At 37.9% G+C, this 26,865-nt stretch overlaps 1 protein-coding gene and 1 pseudogene across 8 annotated transcripts in view; both read left to right on the top strand.

Moving 5' to 3' along the window:
• PLPPR1 (phospholipid phosphatase related 1) overlaps positions 1 to 26,865 on the top strand; it is a 166,359-nt gene that overhangs the window by 101,554 nt on the left and 37,940 nt on the right. The gene's annotated exons all lie outside the window — the stretch shown is intronic.
• Positions 1,249 to 26,249, top strand: LOC148132429 (uncharacterized; annotated as a pseudogene).

The following is a 26,865-nucleotide window of genomic DNA, read 5'->3' as shown; positions in this document are numbered from 1 at the left end:
TTTTTATTAATAACATGAATGAAGAGATGGAAAGAATGCTTCACAAATTTATGTGGCAAAATATCTGCCAGAAATACGAATACCATAGAAGACAAATATAACATTTAAAACAAGCTTGATAAATTAGAGAAATGGGCTGCAAGTAATACTGACATTTAACAGCCAGTAAAGTTCTTCATGTAGGAAAAATATTCAAGATGCAGAGGTTTTTATATGTTTATATGGAAATGGTTTAAAACAGAATTATAGTTTATCTGACTTGTTAAATTTATAATGGAAAAAGGTTTAAATATGTAATGGATAATGATGACTTGTGTGTTTTGAAAAAATTAATAAAACTTGTTTAAAAATAATAATAATAATTATTTAAATATTTTAAAATAATTAAAATATTAAAAATTGTTTATAATTGAATACAAAACTGCAGTGTAGTGTGTAGCAGCACATTCATGGTTTCACTTGACAACTGTTTCACTTATCAACAGGCTTGCCAGTCCCAATTGTGATCACTAAATGAGGACCACCTGTACTGTATGTCCCGACATTAAAAGGAAACTATGTAATATTTGGAGACTTTCCCTAAGGTTCAACTCCTTCACTTTTTTGGGATTATTAAATTCCAGACATTCCAACAAACCAAAAGATCTTTTGTCTTAGATTTCCGCCTCATAGTTAACTGTATATATTTTGCCATTTACATTATGGATTAGTGGTGTGCATGCATACACACACCCTTTGGTTTAGTGCCAACTCCTGGCAACTGCTTGGACAGTTTTCTTGGTAAGATTGCAGAGGTGGCTTGCTATTGCCATCTTGCTTGGTTAAGTCACCCGGATAGGTTCATGCCTAAGATGGGACTAGAACTCACAGTCTCCCAGTTTCTAGCCTCATGCTTTAACCACTGTATCAAACTGGTTCTCTAGGGTTTTATTAAGGCCTTTTAGTTCCATCAATTGTAATAAAAAAAACATACAAAAGGAAAGAATGCATGTCAGTGTCTTTGAAAACTTCTTGCGAAATATATGGCTTTAATTTTAAGCAGAAAATAATTTCTACTTCGCTTACGTTTTTGTTATTGAAAAGTGATAAATGGATTCTCATATAAAGGGAAAACCTATATGAGATAGAGCACACATGGTTTCTTTCTCTCGTACTGTCCAAAGTATATCAATACACTCTTAAAGTTGCCATCTTCTCAAATAGAATTCAAATCGAATTTATATTAACTTTTTTTTCCCAATTGCTACAATGGCTGTAAGTCAGAAATCATTCCTAGTTATAGGAAACTTGAACTGGAGATCATAGGGATTCAACTTGTGTAATTGAGCTTTGAAGCCTGTGCCAGACATGTACTTGTCTTTGAATCCTCTATGGTAGGATAGGTTGAACTTTGCCCCTCATTTCAATCACCACCACCATTTACATGATTAATAATTTTTACCTGGATATGAAGGAATCTAGGGCTCATGAGGCTGGTGTATCTTACAGGTATCCTGTGAGATTTCTACCATTCCCACATTGGATTCTGGGGTAAAGTTGCTGAAATTTTGTAAGGTTTAAAACTTGTGAAATTTGATGTGAACCTGAGAAAAGAGGACAGAGTTAGCATCTGGTACCATCCATATAGCCAATCCCTGTTCTAAGGGGGTAAAAGAAAAGGCTTAATCATGCATCCTCAAAACTCCTAGACTGTGTAGCCTTCTTCTCAAAAATATTATGCATTCTAATCAAAGTTGATCTTAAAATAACATAAACACAGGAAAACCTGTATGAAAGCAAAAAAAAAAAAAAAAAAAACTTACTACTTTGGCATGTCTCCAGCTTAAGTTTTGCTCTTATAATGATGGTTAAAAAGGTTAACTTTTTTTGTTTTGTTTCTGATCCTGAATTCAGTCAGCCTGGAAACTAGTATTCATGGATTATAATTCTACATCTGGGCTTTTACCACATCTGAAGTTTGGGTCTATCTCAACATAAAGTTTTAATATGTAAATTTAGTTTGCTAAATAATGAAAGAATCCTTAGAGCTGAAAGAAATCCTGGTAATTCAAATAATTCACAATCATTATTTGGTTAAAAAGAATTTGGTAAAAGAATTTCAATTGGTGGGATTCAGGAAGAAAGCCTTCTTCTCTGGAACACTTTACCCCCAAAAGTGAGACCAGCCTCATTTTTCTGGCCTTCCAAAAAGTGTCAAGACTTGGTCTTGCCAATTGGCTTGGAAGTCGAAGGGGGATATGCCATCCTGAGGGTGTTTGGTCATATGAGAATGGTCTTTCTGCCTTTGTAACTTTTTAGCTCAGTTTTTAAATTTTGTTTTTAATTCTGTTTTAACTTTGTTTTTATTTGTTTTTATACTATGGTATTTTTTTTTTAATTGTAAACCACCCAGAGTCACTTAAGTGACAAGGGCAGTGTAGAAATGTGATATACATATGCATATACTGTACTTGTTGTTATAGTCAATTATTATCTATGGACTCAGTTTTAAAAAGATCCCAAATCCTCACTGGATGTAAGATAGCAGAACTGATCTAATGTTAATTGAATTTTATTCACTCTTAAAATGCTTGTAAATCTTTTTCTATATGTTTTTTTGTTTGCTTTCCTTTCTGTTTTTGTTTTTTATCCTATTTTAATTTTTTTTTATGTTTAAAAAAGTTGCAGTATGGGTCTGGCATCCTCCTGGTACTAACAGCATTAACAATCTTTTGTCTTTAGGTTTGCTGTCCCAGAAATGGATTCATGTAGTGCTGTCGGTTTAAACAAATGAACATTTCTATCGCTTAAATTTAGGAGGAAAAAAAATGAATAAAGGATCAGAGCCTGTATGACTGATTAACCACAAAAGGAGCTGCTTGTTTCTTGTTATTTGTTTTTGATTTGCATTATCCTCTGCTGATGCTGCATTCTTAATAAAGACCTATTAATAACAGATATAATGGTACTCTGGAAATGGAATGTGGATTTTGCTAGTCTCTAGCTAATTTACGAATTCAATTATAACAGAGTGGAATAATTTTTCAAATAGATTGGATAAAGGATTATGTTTTTATTATTGTAACGATATAACTCATTTTGATTCAGTGCCAGTTAGTATTAGAATTCCGAGGAAATACATCTTGGTGATCTGGCCATCAGCATGAACATAAATTTGTGGTAAAGCTTATAATTCCGAGACTTGCACGTTGAATCCTCTTAACATCTACAGGCAGATTCTGAAATAAATAGAATGAGTTCATTGTACAGCGGTTAATCAACTGGCCCTGGAAACCTGCACCGCTTCCTTCACTAAATCACTTTTGGTAAAGAACAGTTGTCCATTTTCCACCCCTTATACTTCACATACGTTTTCAGGAAAATTTCTGTCTCAAAGGGATTAAACAAATTTATAGACCAGGATCCCAAGCACCTCTTTAGATAAACTTGATCCCTTGATCAGGAATTTATTTTACGATTTAAAATTTTATTTTGGGGTTTTGTTTTTATTTTACCCAGTCAGCACAAGTATGCTTAGGGCAGCTGTCAATTTCAGAAGTTGTTTTACCTCCTAATCTGACTTCCAGAATATGCAAAAGTCACCTGAGTTCTGAGTTTGGTTAAAAATAGACTCAAACTTAGATTTCTCCAAACACAAAAAAACACTAAGATGAGTGGCATGACCTCAGCCACTTGATCTCTGTATATTCTGCAAGCATCAAATCCACCCACCCTCACAAAATGTCTCCAGCCAGCCAAGAATTACTTATGTCTGCTCCAGAGATAGGGCTGACATCTTCAATATTTGTGTCTGGAAAAATGAACAATGAATTGTCAGTGTTAAAAATCCATCTTTTCTAAGGACTAATAACCTTTGAAATAGCCTGCCTTGAAAGCTTATTTATCAATATAATATTTTCCTCAGCATGTAGTGAAATAGAAAGCCTTGATAGTTGGCCATTAAAAAAAGATTAAAATATTCACACACATATCAGAAGCAGATGAAAACCAAACATCTTGAAATATGAACATGTTTTTTTTTTCATATTCTACCTTTAATTTCTTCACCCAGCAGGATATTAAAATGGGAGATAAAATGAGAGTTGCTGAAGAACTCAGTGGTGATGATTGGAATATGCAAACGGCTTTCATAGCAATTGGTAATATTTAAAAAAAATTATAAGAGAGCGGGAGGCAAAGAAGGGCTCTTTTTCTTTCTAATCTTGCCGTGTTCGTAATTTGGAAGCAGACTATGTCTCAGGCTGGCATCGCTTGGAGCCTCCCCAACAGCCTTGGTGGGTATTTTTGAAAAATAATCCACTGCCATTCAACATTGCAGCCCACCAGGAAGGATCCACCACTGCTTATGTTTTCCCACCCATTTCAAAAGACATGCTGTTCTCTGCCCCAGGTCTTAGGAACACTGCTACCTATATACCGTGTTTCTCATATAATAAGGCTGGGTCTTATTTTTTTTTTGAGCCCCGAAAAAATGGCTAGGCCGTCTTTTCGGGGGTGACTTAATTCCCCCCCCCCTTGCATCTTCAGGCGGGCGACGACGACTTGGATGTTGACCTCAGCGTTGGTGGGGCACTTCGTATCGGGGTCAACGCAGGCAGCACCATATCCGGGTGTGCAACAAAAGTACTTCCTAACGGCAAGCCCCCCCCACCATTTCCCCCCATTTCGCATGTTTTAATATAGGCCTTAATTTGGGGGGAAGGGGCTTAATTTCATTTCATGCCTATAAAACATGCTGGGACTTCCTATTGGGGGAGGCCATATTGTTGGAGAAACAGGGTAGTTGCTACCATACCACTAATCACCAAACAACTCATCTGCACCCCAGCTATAGGTAGTCCTCACTTAATAATTGGTCACTAAGCAGCTGTTCAAAGTTACAACAGACCCCCCAAAAGCTACTTCTGTTTTGAAGTTACAGCTGCTACAGTGCCAATATGGCCATTTATCCATATGACCAACAAGGAACTCCACAACGGGCCCTCCACCTGTCCCTCCCCTTTATTGCACTGCTGGGTCTTCGCCCCAGTCACCGATCACACACCTTTTGAAGGTCCCTGGATCTCATGTTAGGGAAGGCCACTCATTCCTAGGCCACATGGCTGCATCCCAGAAGTGGCCACCATTTTCAGCATGCTGACAATTTCATGCGGAAATGACATCCACTTCCAGACCTTTTTGCCATGACCACCTGGTAGTCGGGAGACTGCAAGATTCTCCAAATTAAGTAGTTAAAAAGGATTGGGATTGGGAGGTCAGAGAGTTTAGTTTCAGCAGTTAAGAGAGGTGGGGGGGGGGGGAAGGAGGGAGAAAGATCAGTAAGTCTATCCAGGGGTGGGATTCTACCAGTTTACACCTATTCGCTAGAACCAGTTGTTAACATTCTAAGCAGTTCGGAGAACCGGTTGTTAGAAGAAATTACTGGCCTAATCCTGTAAGGAAGGCAGGAAGGAAGCATTCTGGTGTTGCTTACAGAAACTGCCTCTCCGTTAATCCTTATTACATTCTTGGCAGGACTAGACTTCCTGTCTCAGGAACTTCTCTGGAGTTTTTTCCCCCTCCTTTGCTGGTACCTTGCTTGTGTGAAGTGACCATTCAAAGTTACAACGGCACTGAAAAAAGTGACTTAGGACCGTTTTTCACACTTATGACTGTTGTAGCATCCCCACAGTCTTGAGAGGCCAGGCGAGGAAATGCGTGCCTCGATGTGAGTGATATTGAGTTGGCCCCGCCTAGTCAATAACATGACCACCAAGCCACGCCCACCCAGTCACATGACCACCAAGCCACGCCTACCACCTAAGCCACGCTCACAGAATCGGTTGTTAAAAAATTTGAATCTCATATCCCAACTTTTTTTCTTTATTGAAAAAAAAAATGTGGGTTTGTGAAAGAGGGAGCAAGGGAAAGGTTTTGGGAAGCTGCATCCTTTGCATGCAGGGCACTGGCTTCTCCAAAGCCTCGCAAGAACTAGGAGAGGCCTACAGTTTCCTGATTGCTGCTGATTGGGGGAGAAGCCCAGCCCACAAACCTGGCTTCATTCTTTTTGCAAAATACATCAGTGGGTGGATCACTAATAGCAAAAGCACTTAGATTTATAAGTCACAGTGCTTTCCAGCCCTCTCAAGGCGGTTTACAGAGTCAGCCTATTCCCCACAACAATCTGGCTCCTCATTTTACCCACCTGGGAAGGATGGAAGGCTGAGTCAACCTTGAGCCTGGTGAGATTTGAACTGCCAAATTGCAGGCAGCTGGCAGTCAGCAGAAGTAGCCTGCAGTACTGCACTCTAACCATTGTGTCACCACTAAGCTTCCTTCCTGGTGTTTCAAAGCATGGCCACATATGTAGGCTTGTTTGGAAACCTCTTTGGCATTGGAACGCAGAGCTGGGCCCTAACCAACCTGGGCTCTCCTTCTCCACTGAGCTGTTTTTGGCTTTGGTTGTCTACCTCCTTTTTGGATCCAGCTGTTTGGTGGGCCTCCCAGGTCCTTCCAGAAACCCTGAGGCACCCCGTGCTCTGCTTAATGACCTGCATGGTTGTTTAAGGGAGAGCAGGAGGTAGGGTTTGTGAAGAGAGGGCATCTCCTTTAACAGCCATCCCAACTTGTGACTGTCACACTCCCATTGTGGTTGTAGGACTACCTGTATTCCTTTCTGGCCCACAATTATTTTTAAATAATCTCCCTTGCTGTTAGTCATTGTTTTTAGAGGAATATTTATTTCTATAGTATGTCAACTAGTAAAAAAGAAAAGAAAACTGGAAAAAATCATGTTCCTGAGTACAGGTTCCAAAATAATAAATTATGCACTATTTGTTTATGATTTCAGTAAAAACAAATAGAAAAAATTTGCTAACCCCATTATATTCCCTTACATAAGTAGAAGTTAAGCTTAATGGAAATGATCTCAACTTTCTAATTATGGTTTCTTAAAATATTTTGCCTTGTACATTAACAAACACATCCAATGGCCATTTATATCCATCTGCTAATGCTTATTGCTGTGGGGAAACAGGAGAATGAAACACTTATATGTGCTACCTTGGGCTCCTGGAGGCAAAGTGGCATATTAATCTAATAAATGGACATTCCTATGGGCTCAGCATATTTCACACACATTTGAAAATAAAGCATTAGTATTATTTCACTGCAGTCTCTATAAATAGCATGAAGTCAGTACTGCCAAATCTGGCAATTTCAGGGATTTGAAATGCTATCAAAATATCTTAAGATACATTATTTTACTAAACCAGACACTTCTTTCTATCAAGAAACTTCATGTGAGAAAGGGATTATCTCCCAACAATTCCTTGTAAAATGATAGACATTTTCATTGGATGAAATGCCGTGAGAGCAGAAAACAGATTTAACGTGGAGGGAATTTAATGGGGAAGTGGTGTATATGTGAGCCATTTATACAGTAAAATACCATCTGTTAGCTCAGTATAATTCTCCCTTTAAAAATAAACCAAAAAAGGTTACTTTTTCTACTATTGTTTCAAATCTCCAAGAGTATTCTGCTACAGTAAATGAAAGCTAAATAACAATTCTAAAAATTCAAAATGTCCTCTCCTAAATATGTATCAGGAAAAGGAGCTTAACTGCGCTGAATGAAAATTTGCAAAACTAAACTATGCAACTCAATTATTGCAACCTGTCACTCAAAAAGGCCATTATGTTTTACAGTGTGACATCTACGTCAGGTGGCAGATGTTGAGAAGTGGAAATAAGGAAGAGCAGTGTGATAGTGAAGCAGTGTAGTTAACACAGTTTGTCCTGTGGTACTGTATAAATCAGCTTTCTCTCTTTATGTGGGATGGACGTATCCTGCTGCCTTTGTTACATAAGGTTTGATTGCAATTCCATTTATCTTCTGAAGATTGCAGTAGAGGTGGGATTGCAACATATTTTTCTCCTTAAACATCTCAATCCGCTTCTTACTTTGCTATCGTGCCCCTGACTATGATATATTTCATGCAAACAAGCTAACGTCACTACTGACATGGGCTGCCTCCTGCCCACACCCTCTCATTTTTCTTGATGACCTCAACTTACCTCTTATAAATTGGACACTAAATGAATGTACATTTGAACCCATTCATACAACCCTGTACAATCCTGTTACCACACTAGGACTGGAACAACTAGTAACCAACAATATTTAGACTTACAACTGCCTTGATCTCATCTTCTGCAACAGTTTGAATTCAATTTATGGAATACAAATTAATGAACCCTTTTCCAACAGTGACCACAGCATGATTGACTTTTGTCTCAACATATGTCCGCACAAAAATCACCATAACAACAGGATCCCCAATTATAACTTCAAAAAAGGCAACTATGATTTTATAGACAATGATCTGTCATCTCTTGATTGGCAAATTCTATTCACTGGATGCAATACTGCTGAAGACCATTACAACATATTTTTACTTGAAGTCAAAAGAGTCATCAAACTATATGTACCAATAACAACTCCAAAAATCAGAAAAAACAGATTACCCATAACAATAAGGAAGCTCCAATTCAAAAAGAAATCCCTTTGGTGGAAAAATAAATCTGGTCACGTTGCCAACTTTAAAAGCCGATACAAAAATTTATGCCTCCAGATAAAGACTGAATGTACCAATTATCACACTAAACAAGAGGAAAACCTTCTACGCACCAATTCCACCTGTGCTTTCTACAATTTTGTAAACAAACTAAAATACTCAAGGTCCATCCCACTCCTAAAAGAACCAAATGGTAAAGACTGCAACGATGACACCATTAAAGCCAACCTCTTTAACACATTATTTGGCTCAGTATTTATAAACAGCAATGGATCATGCCCAATATTTCCTAGTCGAACCACAGACAACTACAATGATCTAGTACATATCAATTTTACAGAAGACATTATTGAAAAAGTACTGCGCAATCTAAAACCATCTTTATCTATTGGACCGGATGGAGTTTGTGCCTACTTCTTAAAAAAGCTATCCACTGCCATAGCTGAACCTCTAAGCATAATCTTCGAAAAATCTTTCAGGACCAGCTCCTTTTCAAATCTATGGTCACTAGCCACAGTCATTCCCATCTTCAAAAAGGGAGACCCCAGCCTAGTTGAAAATTACAGACCAATCTCTTTATGCTACATCACCTGTAAAGTCACGGAATCAATTATTAACCAATCCATTATCCTCCACTTAGAGACAAACAACCTACTTTCCAATAAACAATTTGGTTTCAGAAGGAAACTGTCCTGTAATTGCAACTCTTGCACTGTAAAAACATATGGACTACACAACTTGATCAGGGCAAAGCAATTGACGCAATTTACATAGACTTCTGTAAAGCCTTTGATTCAGTGGTACATGACAAAATACTCCTAAAACTAAGGTCTTGTGGTATCTCTGGACACCTGCATAACTGGATAGAAGCATTCCTGTCAAACAGGCAACAAATAGTCAAAATTGGGAGTGTCCTATCAAATCCTGTACCTGTCAACAGTAGTGTCCCCCAAGGCAGTGTTCTAGGACCAACACTCTTCATACTCTATATTAATGACCTCTGTGATTATATTAAGAGCAACTGCGTTCTTTTCGCTGATGATGTAAAGCTTTTCAACACCACTGACAATGCTGCTACCCTTCAAAAAGACCTCAACTATGTGTCAGAATGGTCAAACAAATAGCAACTTCAAATCTCAACAAATAAATGCTCTGTCTTACATATTGGCAAAAACATATATATCAAAAAATAAAATACAAGCTGAATAGCCAAGACCTTGTTGATAACAAAAACTTTGTCAAGGAGTACTCATCTCAAATGATCTAAGTGCTAGAGTGCTAGAGCCCACTGTAAATACATAGCCAAAAAGGGATTAAGAGTTGTTAACCTAATCCTGCGTAGCTTTTTGTCTGGTAATATCACTCTACTAACTAGAGCATATAAAACATTTGCTAGATCAATACTTGAACACAGCTTATCAGTCTGGAACCCGCATTACATATCTGATATTAATACAATTGAGAAAGTCCAGGAATATTTTACAAGAAGAATCCTCCACTCCTCTACTCATAGCCGATACCTTATGCCACCAATTTTAGACCTAGACAACCTAGAACTACACTGCCTTCGATTCGATCTAAGTATAGTATATAAAATTATATATTGCAATGTCCTACCTATCAATGAATACTTCAGCTTCAACCAAAACAATACAAGAGCACAAAATAGATACAAACTAAAGATAAATTGCACCAAACTCGATTGCAGGAAATAGGACTTCAGCAACAGAGTAGTCAATGTCTGGAATACTCTACCTGACTCTGTGGTTTCTTTCCCAAACCTCAAAAACTTTAACCTTAGCCTGTCTACTATTGACCTCACCCCTTTCCTAAGAGGTCTGTAGGGGGCGTGCATAAGCGCACCAAAACGTGCCGACTGTCCCTGTCCTATTGTTTCTTTTTTTTCTTATTTGTATCCATTTCATGCATTTATAACCATGTTTATACTTATACCTGTTATCTAATAATTGTTTGACAAAATAGATAGATAGATAGATAGATAGATAGATAGATAGATAGATAGATAGATAGATAGATAGATAGATAGACAGACAGACAGACAGACAGACAGATAGATATTGGAGACAAGCTGAACTATGATATTAGTATTGGTAACAATATTTTATCTTGACTTTTTAAAATTTATTTGATCTGATAAGGGCAGCAAACATAAGCAATATTTCTACCTCCTGTTTTGTCCCCAACAACAACCATCCTGTTAGGTGGATTAGGCTGAGAAAGTCATTGACGCCAAGTCACCCAGCCAGTTTTCATTCCTAAGGGAGCCTAAAAATCAGTTTCCTGCTTTCTAGGTCAGGACCTTAATCAATACGCCAACTGGATCCGTAGGAAGAATATGAAAGACCGGGAGAGAAATCCTATTGTAGGAAATTTGGAAGGAATCTTTTGTTAGACCCAACGCTTTGTTATACCCAAAATGTTTTTATTTATTTATTTATTTGGTTTTTCTTCTTCCCTCTTTTCTGGCAAAATTGATTCTCGAAGGCCTTGGATGTAATTAGTAAAGAGGGAGAGAGAAACACCCAGAAGCAACGTTTTCCTTGTTACCGTTGCCGTCTGTCAAAAGTCTTGTGGGTTGATGAGATTTTGCAGCAATCACTGCAATACCACTTGATACTGGTTGAGGGTATAAATTTGTTAGTAGAATCCCGAAAACTAGTGTAAAAAACAAAAATCTTTAGGAACTATCCAGAATATACCCCACTTCAAAAAACGATTGTCTCATTTATACTTGATTTAGGATGCTCTTCTCCCACCCAAGGTCAGCACTATATTGAAAATTTTCATTTTCCCTCATCTCGATTATTACCATAGTCAGCTCACATTTGGATTACTGTAGTGAAGTCTGCTCTGCGCAGTTCTGTCCTTCCAGCCACTACAAATTAGGGCAGTGAGATTACTCCTCTGGTCAATATTCAGAAATGACTCGATATTGATTCTAAAAGAACTGCATGGACAAAGTATAGATTACCTGCTGGATGTCACATTTTAATGATTTTCTGCAGTGGTTAGCAGTCTTGATGTATTTCTCCAAATGTTAAGGACTGCAGGGAAATTCGCAGAGCAACTTTTTTGGGGGGGCAGAAGTATCTTATGCTATTCCGTTTGGCTTCTGAAGATTGGAGTAGAGATGGGAATGCAACATATTGGAGACAAGCTTAGCAGTATTGGTATTGGTAACGTTTTGTCTTGCCTTTTAAAAATAGATTTGATCTGATAAGGGCAGCAAGCGTAATCAAATATTTCTACCTCCTGTTTTCTCCACAACCACCACCATCCTGTTAGGTGGATTAAACTGAGAGAAAGTGATTGGCCCTAAGTCACCCGGCTGGCTTTCATGCCTAAGGGTGGCCTAAAAATCTTATTTCTGGAATTAGGGCACCAACCAACTGCCAAATATAGAACTCCTAGAATAATAGAGTTGGCAAGGATCTTAGAAGTCATTCGATGCTCCCTGCTCAAGCATCACTGAAAGATGACTATTCATCTTCTTCCTTAAATTACATCCATGCTCATCTAGTAGCATGTTTTTAACAAAAGATCTCACTCACATGTGTGAATAAAACTGGCAGGCTTAAGCTTTCTTCAGACATATAAAATGGTATTTCTCCCTGCCTGCCAAACAGTTCTGATGTAAATTCTCTGAAATTGTTTCCACTTTTTCCCCTGGCCAGAGTAGGTGTGCTTTAAGAATAGGTAAATGGCATAGACTATAGCAGGTGGCAAATTTGAAAGCCATGGTTTGTTTCATAAATCATAATTGATCATTCCATAGTTTTATACTAAGCCATAAACTGTGGTTACTGGTGCACAGATGATGAGATCGCATCTTTTGGTAAGCTTGTGAACAGACATAATATGGCTTAGTGTGATTTCAGAACTCAATATTTACATTCCTATGCTCTCAAAAGTGGCTCCTATTAACTTGTGCAAATCAGCTATTATGGAAAAAACCAAGAACACATTAAGAGCATTTTCTGTGGACAATTTGAACATTCTGGGTGCAACATTATGCTAATTACATTACTATAAAACTTGATCCCCCATCACATGAAAATTTAATAATATACTGGCTGGACGTTGACATCTGTTCTGTTCTTAACATCGGGAGGGAAAAAAGAGGAAAGAAACATCTTAACATCTTATTGGTAGAAAAAAAAAAAGACAATGTTCTAGAGTGAGGTACATATTGTTAAGGATAAAAGCAAATGTTACATTATAAATATAACATGCAATTCACTCCCCCTCCCCAATATTGTAAGGCCATGGGATTTTGGATTGAATCAATTTTGTGTGAAGGTTGGTAACCCTAACTTTGTTTTAAAATTCCCTAAAAGCAAAACAAAAGCATAGGCAGCTCCATGATTAGTAATAAGATTTCCAAAGCATTTCAGTTTGCTAGAAGCTTCCCTAGGAAATCATATTTACAGTTTGGACAATGATTTTGTAACTGCTAATTTGTTAAAAATCTATCTTATGAAGTCACTATGAATCAACACCAATTTGATAAACCATTACCAATCAAATTGATGAGTATTAGTCCAAATGATTATTTGGTTAGTAATACTGTACATGCTGGTGTAGGGTTTCACAGCCAGCGTTTGTTGGGCAATGTAAGGATCGGGGAGGGGAAGGGGAGAGAAGGAGCACACAACTTAGATCCCATGCATGCAAGTTTATATTAGAATTCCCTCACCCATCGCTCACATCCAGCTGTGCAGCACGGTTCCTAACTTCTGATTGCCCTTTAGCCAAGCTGATTTCTAATTGGTTCAGGCTGGTTGGTGATTGATTCCTGATTGGTTCTTTGTTCATGCAGGGTTCTGATTGGTCATTTTTGGAATGCTGAATCCTGATTGGTTCTTGGTTTCTTCTGGGTTCTGGTGGTTAATCTGAGCAATGAGTCCTGGTTAGGTCCTTATCCAGGCAAGTTTCCAATTTGTCCATTTTGGGAAGCTGACTCTTTTGGGGGGGGCAGGTCTTTGCTGTGGCACAGGGCAAGTAACCAAACTTTGTTAACTTTCAGATTTTTCTTGTTGAAACTTTTTTTTTTCTCAAGAGGGGTGGGGATAGATTTCAATAGCTTCTCTGTGAAGGAGTACATGGTAGTTTCTTTCTGTAATCTGTCCTACCTAATCATAAAAACCATGTATCCACGTGTTCTTTTTTTCCATTTTTACTAAAAAAAATGTCTCTTAAGTGGCTTCAAATTTCAGAAGAAATGTGATAATATATCAAAGTTAAATATAAGTAAAACTGAATGAAATTCTAAGATAATTTAGGGTACAAGAAGCTCACATATTCTTGATTGAAGGAGGAGGAAAACCAGTGAGGGAAACCATTGATAAATTAATGAATGCAGGTTTTTTCAGGGGGAGGTCTGGATAACCTGTATCCTGTAAAGTTACCCATAGAATATTACCCATATATATATTCAGTCAAGGCCCTGCCACTTACTCTATGAATTCAAGATTGTCCTCTGCGTAGGGACCAATCTCAATCTGCACCATTGATTTTGCCAGAATATAACTGGACTATAGGATCATGGATATTTTCACCACAAAAATGTTATGAATTGGCACCATTTACGTGACTTATACTGATTATATCATTAGTATTGTGATGATATCATATGTTCATCAAGTCATTATGTCATCTAAGACTATAATCATCTGGACCTTTACATGTGTTTGGGCAACCATAGCAATTTTAGGTAATCACCTTAGGTAATCATTCTAGGATTAATATTCTTTTACACTTTTTGTTTTGTAATGAAATAATTCATCTAGGAAGAAAAGCTAATGTCTTTGATACTGTACATATTCTACAGAGTTTCAATTCCAGAGACACTGTTAGAAAGGAGCTATTGTTACCATCCCTTCCTTCTCTTCTACATTAATTCTCTTGTACATGTTAGTTAGTTGATAAAGAGTATGTATGCAGCTATCTCACATATCTACATGCCGTTTTTATTTCTTCTTCCCTGTCTTTAAGCCACAATTCATGAATTTCAATTAACACTGTTTAAAATTGCTGCTGTGTACTCATTGTTTCTATTTAGCTCACCATTTTGCAAAATTATTCGGAGTGTCATTTGGGGGTGGGATTTATTGGGTAGGTATAGTGAAGCACCATTTTTTAAAAATGGTGCAGGATATCATGATTCATATTCATTTGCAAGTGAAGGATTGGCTGATGCTGATCAGAAGGGGATAAAATTTAAGCCTCACTTCTTCAATTGGATTATTAAAAGTTCTCTATATTTGCATACAGTCCTCCCCCCTTTTTCCATAAGTGCTAGAAAAGCATTAAAACACATCAAAGGTATGTGTGTATGTATGTAAGTATGTATGTATGTATATGTATATGTGTGTGTATATATATATAAACAGAAACTGATGTGAAAGTCTAACTCACAGACGAACACTATACAGAAGCCTGATGATGGCAGATGAGATTCTGCCGAAATGTTGCTACAACTTTAAAAGCACAACTATAATGACATGGGAAAATACCTGAACAAAGCTGAATACCATACACGCACACACACACACACACACACACACACACACACAGAGAGAGAGAGAGAGAGAGAGAGAGAGAGAGAGATATGTAGGTCTAGGTGTGTTCAGGTCTTTTCCCGTGTAAGATTAAGAGTATCTTGGCAACATTTAGGCGAGGTCCCACTCGCCATCCTCAGGCTGGTGCTTTCGGCTTTGTGCCAGTGCAAGCAGTGTGTGAAAACCTAGCTAAACACCTAGCAAAAGAGCTACAGCCCCATGCTGAAACAGCAGCTTCTCATGTACAAAACTCATACCACTTCTTGGAAATGATCAAAGATCTACACGTGGAGCAAGAAGATCTGCTTGTAAGTTTTGACGTGGTTTCACTATTCACTCAAGTCCCGATAAAAGAGACCCTTGAAATCATCAAAAATAAATACCAACCAGCTAAACACCTCATGGAACTAACAGAACACTGCTTAACCAACACATATTTCATATACAAAGGACAAAGATACAAACAAATAGAAGGAGCCCCCATGGGATCACCACTGTCACCTGTCATTGCAAACCTGTTCATGGAAGAATTCGAATCCAGAGCCCTGGCCAATGCCATCCTCAAACCCAAACTATGGTTAAGATACATCGACGACACATTCGTGATTTGGCCCCATGGACAAGAAAACCTAAACAATTTCCTAACACACCTAAACAGCGCATACCCCAAAATCAAGTTCACCATGGAAACAGAAACAAACAAACAACTACCATTCCTAGATGTACTAATCTACAAAAAAACAGATGGCACACTAGGACACACCATATACCAGAAGAAAACACACACCAACCGCTACCTCAACGCTCAATCCCACCACCACCCAGCACAGATAAACTCCGTGGCTAAAACACTAATTACTAGAACCAAACGCCTGGCAGACAAGACACACATTAAGACTGAACTATGCACCCTGACTAAAATATTGACAGCCAACGGCTTCCACAAAAGCAAAATTACCAACTTGATCCACAAAAACACACTGAGACACAATAGAGACCCAGAAGATGAACAGACCCATGGAACAGCTGTCCTGCCCTACATAAGAGGCACTACAGACAAAATTAGTAAGATACTATACAGACACCACATCAAGACTGCCTTCAAAACAGACAGAAAAATAGCAGCCATCCTCAGAAACCCCAAAGACAAAATTGACCTGGAAAACCAAGGCATATACGAAGTCCCCTGTGCATCATGCCCGGCCACATACATTGGACAGACCAATAGAAGAATAAGCACCCGCCTGGATGAACACAAAAATGCAGTCAAAAGCTGGAACACACTTCCTCACTAGTCCAACACATGGAAGCCACAGGTCATAGCATCAACTTCAATGGCACCAAAACCCTAGCCACTATAGAAAATTCCAGCCACAGAATCATCAGAGAAGCCATAGAGATTGAAAAAGACCAGAAAGCATGAACAGAAGAGATGATTCTACCAGGCTGTCAATCATTTGGAAGCCTGCACTCACAAACAAAAAATCTCACACCACAAGCCAGGCAAACACCTGGGCACAAACAGATCCCCCTGATACCTCCAGCTCAAACACATCCCAACCAGGCACCCAGATGAAACCCAGCTGCCTAACTAATGATAGCGTCCATTTACCCGAAGCCAAGCTGCACTAAAGGCCTCCAATAAAGTAACACAATGCTGCCAGCCAATCAAGATACAAAAGAGCCAAAAACAGACAGAAGATATTAGAGACACCAATCAAGCAGAACACAGCAAACTCTGAGACCAATAAACACAGACCAAGACTCCCAACCAATCAGGATGAAGAAAAAACCATTCTGGCACAGCAATAGGCTCCCCAAATTTAAATCTGAAACCACTGTAAAGTCTGACTCACAGACGGACCAATACAAGAAGCCTGATGATGGCAGATGAGATTCTGCTGAAACGTTGCTACAACTTTAAAGCACCACTACTATGACGTGGGAAAATACCGAACAAAGCTGAAGGCCACACACACACACACACACACACACACACACAGAAGAGCAAATACCTCAGCCACACATGTTCTTATGAAAAAGCCAGCCAATCTGCAAACATCAACTCCATCAACCAATCAAGAAATGACAACACAGCCAACCTCCTCACCAGTATTTATAGAGAGACAGCAGCTCCGATCACGCTTTGCTCGCACAAGTACAAAGCCGAAAGCACCAGCCTGAAGATGGCGAGTGGGACCTCTTTGAAACGTTGCCAAGATACTCTCAATCTTACACGGGAAAAGATCCAAACATTATATAAAAAAACAGTTGGGGTAGGGTGGGGGAGTTTAGATTTCTTACATCCCTTGCATGGTCGTCCCAATCTGGAAGAAGCAACCATATGTTTGTGATAAATTTAGGAATAAAACTAGAGCAATAAGAAATTGCCATGTCATCTACCGGTAGTTTGCTTCTTATTGATGGTTGTTATAGGCACCATCAGGCAATTAATTTTCAAAAGTTACTGCTTTCAATTTTCTTTAATTACTTTATGTTATTTATTGCTGGGTGGGAAGACATCTTGCTGGGCCTGAGAATGGAAAGAGAAACCTGTACATATAAGGATTATGCACCCTCTAACTCAGAAGACAAAACCAATTTAAAAAATAGTATTAGCAGTATTTCTACTAGTAATTGCTGCTAAGAAAAATGCCAAAAGGAGGTTCAGAAGAAATCTTAATAGTGATGGTACAGAGAAGGATAAGAGGAAGGGGAATCAAACAGGGCCAAATTGGAGCCAGTAGGAAAATGAAGGAAAGAAGGGAACTAATAAAACTCAAGGGACAGGGACACTGAGAAAGAAGAGGTGAGTGAGTAAAGAATTGCATTAGTATGTCATTCCAGATCCATAGTGCTTTTTCAAAGAAATACACAGATGCTCACAAGAAGTAGCGAGTGGCATAAAGGAGAGGCAAGAGGTAAGAATAGAATGAATGAATTACACAGGATATATGCCCCAAAATATCCTTTTTTGAGTTTTTTGAAGTATAAAACAATATATTGGGAACAGGTTCATAAGCAAGGAAAAGTGGAGGTGGGATTGGGAAAGTCTTAACAGAGTTTATCAAGAGATGGCTCACAGGTTGACATTCCTTAATGCCTGTGGTAAGCCATTGGAATAAAACAGGCATTATCAAAAAATGAAAATGATTTCTGAAAAAAATTCAACTGCTGATGCAGACTTCAATGCTGATTCAGTGCTCCTTCTAGAAGTTCTTGGGAACTGCACTTTGAAATCAGAAGATGGGAATCGCTAATAGAAAATTCATACAATTCTCACAAAATTTTAATTTTCAACATTGCATTAAGCCATAATGTGATTTATTTGGAATTGGTTTGTGTTGTAAAGAATGGCTAATAATTGTTGACATATTGAAATATTTAAACGATCTGTGATTTAGTTTAATGTGTGAAACTGGTTTTGATGGGAGAGAAGCATGACAGCAATACTGAGAATGTTCTGTACATACAGTCTTGACCGCAAAATGATAAATAGGAATGAATCCATTATTAGTTAAATTTTAATCTATAGTAGATGATGCATCCTCAGCTCATATTTTCATTTTAAAGCAATTCAAATTTATCAAGGCCCATTTTTTAAAAAAAACAAACAAACCAAACAGCTTTGCTGCTTGTTGCAGACAATTTCTGGGTCATTGTTGAATTTGGATAGAATGCCCCCTGCTGATAGGCTTCCTGCGCTTTATTTTGGTGAAATTAAAAAATAAGGTTGCACAATCTTGTTGCAGCAAATTTGTAACAGCAAACTACCCGGTACAGTTTTCACAAGCGTTCCATCATAAGGTTCTCAGCTGATACATTTTTCTGAAACATAGGTGACATTCCAAGTATGGTTGCCAAGTCACAATCAAAATTAATGGCCGTTGTTAAATCTTGCTATTCAAGAGATTAAGCAGCTGCATGTTTGTTCTTTCTTGCCTTTTCTCTTCTCATAAACATTTATCTCCACCTTCAGGATTTCAGCTGCATTATCCAACAGATAAATGAAGAATCCAGGAGAACTATATACACTTGCACAAGTTGGTCTTCATTGGTTCATTATGTGCCATTGAGTCAGTGTGAACTCTTAGTTTTTCTCCATGATGATCTATCTCCAACCTGATTTTTCAATTTTTTTTAATGATGCACCCCATCCATCTTGCTGTTTATCTTCTTTTTCCTTCTACCTTTCCTAGCATTTGAGACTTTTTTCATATATAATTCTTCATACATTATTCTAAGCCTTAATGCAGCTTCTTTGGTTTGGCTTAATATGTTGTATTAGCCTACCATGATGGTTGACAGACTATTATTTATGTCTTTAAAAAAATCCATAAAAGGGAAGAAGGATATGCACATTTTAGTTTCTTATTAAAAATGCATGCAATAACTCAGACATGGAAACTCTTTAAAAATTTGTAAAATTATATTCAATTTATTATTGTAGAGCTGCATAACAAAATTTGGGGTTATTGTTTTATGATAATGGTACTAGATCAGTATATAAAAGAAATATAAGCCATGTAAACATTTCTCTGCCCATACTTTTCAGAAAGCCTTTCTATATATTTGAGCTGCTTCTTATTGGATAGTTTTATAAACACTGTAGATTTTTAAATTTAATATTCACTTTAATTTGAGTCAATGTTTTCATCTGCATATCTATCTGGCTACATGCCTGCCTATGTATAGATTAAGAATAGGTAACTAACCAAATCTAACATTATCTCAGAGCATTTTGTTTTTCTTATGAAGCTACATCAGAACCTTTTAAAAGTTAGGAAAATTTTTGGTTGGCATCAGTAATGAAAAACACATTTGCAGGCCTTGCAGGGAACTTTAGATAATCCATGTACCATAATACATATTTAAATTATAAACCAAATTGATCTTTATTCCATGATGAGTATAGAAGCCTTCAAAGTAGAACTTGGATGACATCCCTAGATAGCATTCTCTGGTGGTTTTCCTAGAAATATGCTCTAATCATGTAATCAGTGGTGGGATTCAGATGATTTGTATTGGTTTGGCAGAATTGATACCTAATTTTTTTGTTGAATTTGGTGAACCAGTTAGACGTATTACAGAAATACTGTGTTTTCCAGAACACATCTGGTTTTTCTTCAACTTCCTTCCAGGTGGGAAAATAAAACCTCCCCCAAAGTTGTGCATAAGGCAGCAGCCTAATGTCAAAGTGCTGACAGAGCGCTAGAGGATTGAGGAGGGTGCTGAAGCAAGCCTGCAGCGCCCATGCCGGCTGCCCCTTCCTGGCCAGAGCTGGAATGCCGCTGTGTTTAAGTGCCGGTAGATGCCAGCCTTCCCTCTGGCGGGCCTGGGAAACTGCTGGAGAGAGATGGGCCCGTTTCAGTGCCTGGCACCCAGATGCCCTCGCTTTCTGCAAGCATTTCTTTGCTGACCTGATTTCCAACTCCATTGCATTTCTCGCCATTGTGTGCAGGGAAACAAACAGTTTGTGGGACTAAATAAAAAGTTCAACCAATTCCGACTTCTTGCAAAAAAAAAAAAAAATCCGGTGAAGTTGGAATTGATTGAGCTTTTTTGTTTGTGCTTATTTTCTGGTTAGGTCTTATTTTGGGGGAAATACCCTATTAAATGCGCCTGACAATCTTACCTGGGGCTTAATTTGGGGGTAGGGCTTCTATTACGAGCATCCTGAAAAATCAGGCTAGAGCTTATTTTTCTGGTTGGGTCTTATTTTTGGGGAAACATGGTACATCAGATAGAGCAGGGATGATGATTCGTAAATGAGGCTGTCATAGGGGCACTTCACTTAACAGCTGTCATGACTTTCGACTGTAATGGGCAACTCCATTACGGTTGTGAGTCAAGGACTATCAGTATAGCATTCAGAAGATGGATTTGCTTCTGAGCTCTGTTTCTCAGAAGACTTGTTTGAGTTATGGACGCAGAGGGTATTTTGTCCCTGACTTAAGGTTTTATTTTACTTGCCACTCTAAGCTTTGCTTTCAAGTAATCAGCAGGTAGTTGCTTATGAGAAGCCATAAGCAGTTGCTATTATATAATGTTTTTAAGTAAACCTGTGTGGGAGATTTGTTTCATACTGTACATTTATTTTTATTTTTGTTTGGAGTTCTGCCATTTCATACAAAGAGCAGATGCCACACTAAATCTAATTATGTATCTCGTCATCTGTGAGAGAGTAGCTGTGGGAGATGGTTCTTGTTGGGTTTTTCTTTTATACATTTCTTTTCTACAAAACTACTGCCTTGTGATTTACTACAATTATCTTTTATTCTACCTGTCACTCTCATTTTCAGAAGGTTGTAATCCATGGGTTGGATGTGGGGAGTGTGAATGGGGGAGAGTATCAATTTCTAATCAAACATTAGAGGTTGGGCACATGAGTGTATGTTCCTACCAAGGATATGATTATAAAAAGAGAAAGGAGGAAGAAATCATAAATCATATACCATAGTCATCTCTGGTTTGCTATCACTGGTAAATAAAGGAGAGTGATAAAGAAGAGTGTATAGAGGCAAAGTAATTCCCCTTGTATGGTAAAACTCAGTAGCTTTCAACTTTATTCATAGCATGCACTGGTTTGAATGGTAACTCTGTAAACACTCCCTAGAAATAAGAAATAACCCCATGAAACCTGGTTGTAAGTTGACATACATCGGATTGAACAATTAGGCTCCCTTTGCTTCTACTTCCAAATGTCACTTTTAATCTTCCATTTTCAACAGAAAAGGGCATAGTCTAGGAATCCCTCATTTGCCATGCACAAGAGTCAGATTAACTACTGTGAGAAAATTAAGTGAAAGTCTAGCCTTCTTTAGGATATTAAATGATTTTGATGGAGGGAAGAATGCACGACATTCTTCAAACAGCATTGTCTGCAAAGGAAAAAAAAAACTGACAAAGCATTAATGCCCCCTGCTGCATAATCTTCTGAAGTTCTGTAGAAGCTTATGCGAGTTTAAATAGAAACATGGATCAGTGGAGCTCAAGGACTAGCTAATATTCAGCACTTAAACTCTGCGGTTTCTTTTCTTTTTTCTTTTAATTAAAGTGATGGGAAAAGAACTGTGCAGCGAGATTTAAAAAACATACTTTTTAAGGGAATTTTTACAGGAAATCTGGAGCCCTTCTTAAGATAAAAAAAATAGGTTTTTTTCCTAATTTTGTGCCTACTAAATTCTACGGAACCAATTATTGTTTGCTTGTTTCTACTCCTCAGCATATTTTGGGAGAATTTTGCTGGAACTAAATCCCACCTCTGCTACAGACTGGACCCAATTTGAATTTCTGCACACAAGTACTTTTTCTCAGATAAAATATTCTTCCAAATTTTTTTGTAAAAAAATTAGCCTGTGCTCATTTTACCAACATTGTAAGAATGAAAGGATGAGTCAACCTTGAGCCAATCAGGATCGAATTGCTGTCACCAGGCAGAATTAGCCTGCAATATGCATTCTAACCACTGCACCACTACAGCTCTCACCACATATGGTAGCAATAGCAATAGCACTAGATTTACATATCTTGAGTCCTCATTAGCAATGATTTAATGTGATTTATAGAACTAGACAGTGGCAACCTGTTTGGCAGATAGATTAAACTACTTTTAATTTAGTTTAGTGTGATGTTTATACCCAAATTTGTTTGTGGATGACAAAATGGATGGTCTCACAGAAGAAAACATACTTGTGGCCTAAGTTCAGTTAGAGCTGAAGTCCTTCTTGTTTTCAGTTCGAACTCTCTAAAATTCAAATAATCAGATCATGATCAATTGATTCAGCTCAGCTTCTATGGTAGTTCTCAACTTGTGGCTGTTGGTTTAAGGATAGTTGAATTTATAACAGCCTTGGAAAAAGTTATTTATGACCCATCCTCAAAGTAACAACCATTACCCTACTCCCACATTCACATGACCACAATTGGTGTTTTTAGCAATCAACTTTCATTTACCACAGTTGCAGCATCTTGTGATCACGTAATTATGATTTGCCACCTTCCCAACCAGCTTTTGACCAGCAAAATCAGTTGGGGAAGCTAGATTTGCTTAACAACTGTGCAAGTCACTTCGCGTCCTTATGATGCATTCAACGACTGTGGTAAAAATGATCATAAAATCAGGTCTGGTCACATGATGACTTGTTCAACGACTCAAATTGCTAGCAACTGAAATCCCAGTCCCAATTGTGGTCCTAAATTCAGAATCACCTGTATTTTTTCATCAAGCCCAGTTGCTCAGTAGAGTGGAACCGCTAGTAAGTCTAAAACAGTTGCAAATAAAGCCCTGTGTGACCAGTCTGCACGCATAGACAATTAAATGGGGGGAATGAACTACATAAGCCCTGCCTCATCCAGACTTCCTCCCTCCTCAAATACATGACAGGATGAAAGAGAATATGTGAGCGAAGTTTGTCCAAATGCAAATTTCTTAGTGATTGTGCCATTTGACAAACTTCTCATTCACAGGAGCATGATATATACTTTCCAGAGAATGTGCTAATGCTATGTTCCTTTTTTCGTTCTTTATTAAAACCCAAGAAAGTTCTAATTCGAAGCCTGATATCTATGTTAAATTGAAGGAAGCTAGATAAATTGGAGTTTAATTCACACAGGAAATTTGCTTTTTGAAAACTTGATAAACATACAAGGAAATAATGATTCCATTGTGCTGGATGGGACTGTGCTGTCTATTCTTCTGAATTCCTCTCTGACCTTTGATGGTTATGATAATTCAGCTCAAATTGAGTGGCTTGTCACCTTTACATGACAGATGACCACCTTTTAATTTAAGGCAAGGCTATTTTTATCTTGTCATAATCCTTTGTATAGGCCTTGAACTGACACTTGGTGTGGGATCTAGAATGGGTTTTGTGGAGAACCAACAATGGAGAATCTTCTTCCCACGCAGCATCTAAATCCTTAGGGGCGACAGCTACTACTCTTCCTGAGGGCTGAGTTTATACAACACCCTACACAACAATGCAACAAACATTTGGGTTTGTTGCATTGTTCAAACAAAGGTTGCATGAATCCAGATTTCGTCTTCATGCAGTTGCCTTCAGTTTTTCTTCCCTAAGAATCAGGACAGTGCTTCTCTCTCTTTCTAGTTGTAGCATTCTTTAGCTAAACTGCATATTCTTGCAGATGGTTAGGCCAGACAGCCATCTGTTTGGTTTGGCATTGCTCCTAACTTGGCCTAGCAGAAAAAGAAAGGAGAGAGGAAAGTGAGGTTGCAGTAGATATTCAAGTGAAAAAAACATGTTTTTCAAGGTTGCCTTTTTTCTCTCTCTCACAAGGAGGCAGTGTGGTTCTTTTCATCATTTCTACTTTACAGCAATCCATTAGAACTGCTGCTGTACGTTGTGTTTTTGTTTTTGTTTTGATTTGATTTGCTTTTATGTGATACACAGTCTTTATATAGTAACAGAATATATGGAAATTTGTATCATTTCTCATTTAACATAGGCATTCTCAATGCATAATAGTCCCATTGTGAAGGAGCAAAGACATATTTTGTCTGCTTCTATTTTTCATGGCATATATAGCAATTTAAAAATATAATAGCAAAGGAATATGTTTGAGGTAATAAAAGGAAAGGAAAACTGATTTTAGGTCGCCCCCCAGAACTGAAATACAGGTACTCCTTGACTTATGACCAAAATTGAGTCCAAAATTTCAATTGCTAAGCAAGATAGTTGTTGTGAGTTTGCCCCAGTTTCTTGCCCCAGCTGTTAAGTGAATCACTGCACTTAAATTAGTGACATGGTTATTAAGTAAAGCTGGCTTCCCCATTGACTTCGCTTGTCAGAAGGTTGCCAAAGGTGATCATGTGACCTTAGGACACTGCAACTGTCATAAATACACGCCGATTGCCAAGCATCCAAATTTTGATCACGTGGCCAAGGGGATGTTGCAACTGTCATAAGTGTGAAAAATGGCCATTTTCACTTTTTTCAATGCCATTGTAAGTTCCAACAGTCACTAAATGAATGGCTATAAGCCAGTTGTGCACCATTCATAGTTTCATATTGAATGGATGGTTGAGGTTCCTGTCCACTACCTCCTCTTATAAACTTTTGAGAAATCTGAAGGAGTTTGTGTAAGGTGAAGGATGCAAGGGCAGAGATTTCTAGAAAGTAGTTTTATTTGATGCTTTGCTCTATGGCAGGGGTCGTCAAACTTGACAGCTTGTGGACTTCAACTCCCAGAATTCCATGTTAGCTCAGGAATTCTGGGAGTTGAAGTCCACAAGTCTTAAACTTGCCAAGTTTGAAGACCCTGGCATAGTTTAATTAAAACCTCAGAATACACACTTTTGCCCTCATGGGTAAAATAATGGATGTTGTGACTTATACCTTTGTTAGCATATTATGAACAGTAATTTGAAAATTAGTTCAACATTGTTGGAGGTTAAAGTGGCATTTAGCTTTTAACAGCCCCATCACACTACTCTTTATGCTCAACTTTCCATCAACTTGTATGCCCAGGGTTTATTTTTAACAAGTAGCCTTATCAAGCTATTACCAAGCCATCCCCGCTTCTTATGCCCATGCATCTGATTGTTGTTTCTTGAGAGCTGTGGTGGTGCAGTGGTTAGAATGCAGTATTGTAGGCTAATTCTGCTGACTGCCAGCAGTTCGATTCCCACCATCTCAAGGTTGACTCAGCCTTCCATCCTTCCGAGGTCGGTAAAATGAAGATCCAGATTATTGGAGGCAATATGCTGACTCCGTAAACCGCTTAAAGACGGCTGTAAAGCACTGTGAAATAATGTATAAGTCTCAATGCTATTGTTATTAAGTGAAAAACTTTGCACTTGTCTCTGTTAAATTTCATCATCTTACCTTCAGCTTATTTTTCAGTCTATCAAGATTGTTTTGAATTTTCAATTACTTACTACCGTAGTAGGATATTAATCTCAACCAATTTTTGATCATGTACACATTTGAGAATACACATTCCTCCATTCACAGAGAAGCTGATATACTAATTATTTTTTTCCTTTTATTTTGAACATATTTTTAATATTCTGAGCATCTTTTGCTAACCTAATCTCATTTTGAATTTTTGGTTTCCTGACACTAGCTTTACAGATCTGGGCTATATGTGAAGTGGCCCTCTTCCCATTTTACTTTGTTTTTGTCTTCAAACCTTTGCTAAGCTTTTTGTGTTCCTGTGTTTAATTTCTTTTGTTGTCCTTCATTTTTCATCCTCTTTAAAATTGGTTTTTGATACCCTTCTTTAGGAAACCCACTCATATTAAACTCACTTTTTGCATTAACTTTCTTCTATATGATTCTACTTACCGTTATTTTGAGTTCATTAAAATCTGCTTTATTTGTTCGTTGTTTTATTGATATCCTGCCTTTGTTTTATTTTTTTTCTAAACAACTCAAAGCAGCGAATCTATCTAATATTCCTTCTTCATATTTTCCCTACAATACCATCCTGGATAGGTGGATTGTACTGAGAGAAATTGACTGGGTCAGGATCACCCATCTGGCTTTCGTGGCTAAGGCAAGACTAGAACTCAGTCTCCTGGTTTCTATCTGGGTGCCCTAACCACTAGACCAAACTGATCGTTGTTTTTGAAATCATGTCTTTGGAAACATAAACATTCTGTCCTTGGGCATTGTCATTTGTCTTCAATGTTTTGGTTTCCACTTCTCAACTACATCTTCCATAATGACTAGTATGTCAGGTCAAAGAAAGCTAGTCTCTTGTGT

Source organism: Notechis scutatus, chromosome 2 (genome assembly GCF_049901735.1).
Source record: "Notechis scutatus isolate UNSWTSFEM ecotype Mainland chromosome 2, rNotScu1.2, whole genome shotgun sequence".
Taxonomy (NCBI): Eukaryota; Metazoa; Chordata; class Lepidosauria; order Squamata; family Elapidae; genus Notechis; species Notechis scutatus.
This window is presented reverse-complemented; position numbering and strand designations above follow the sequence as displayed.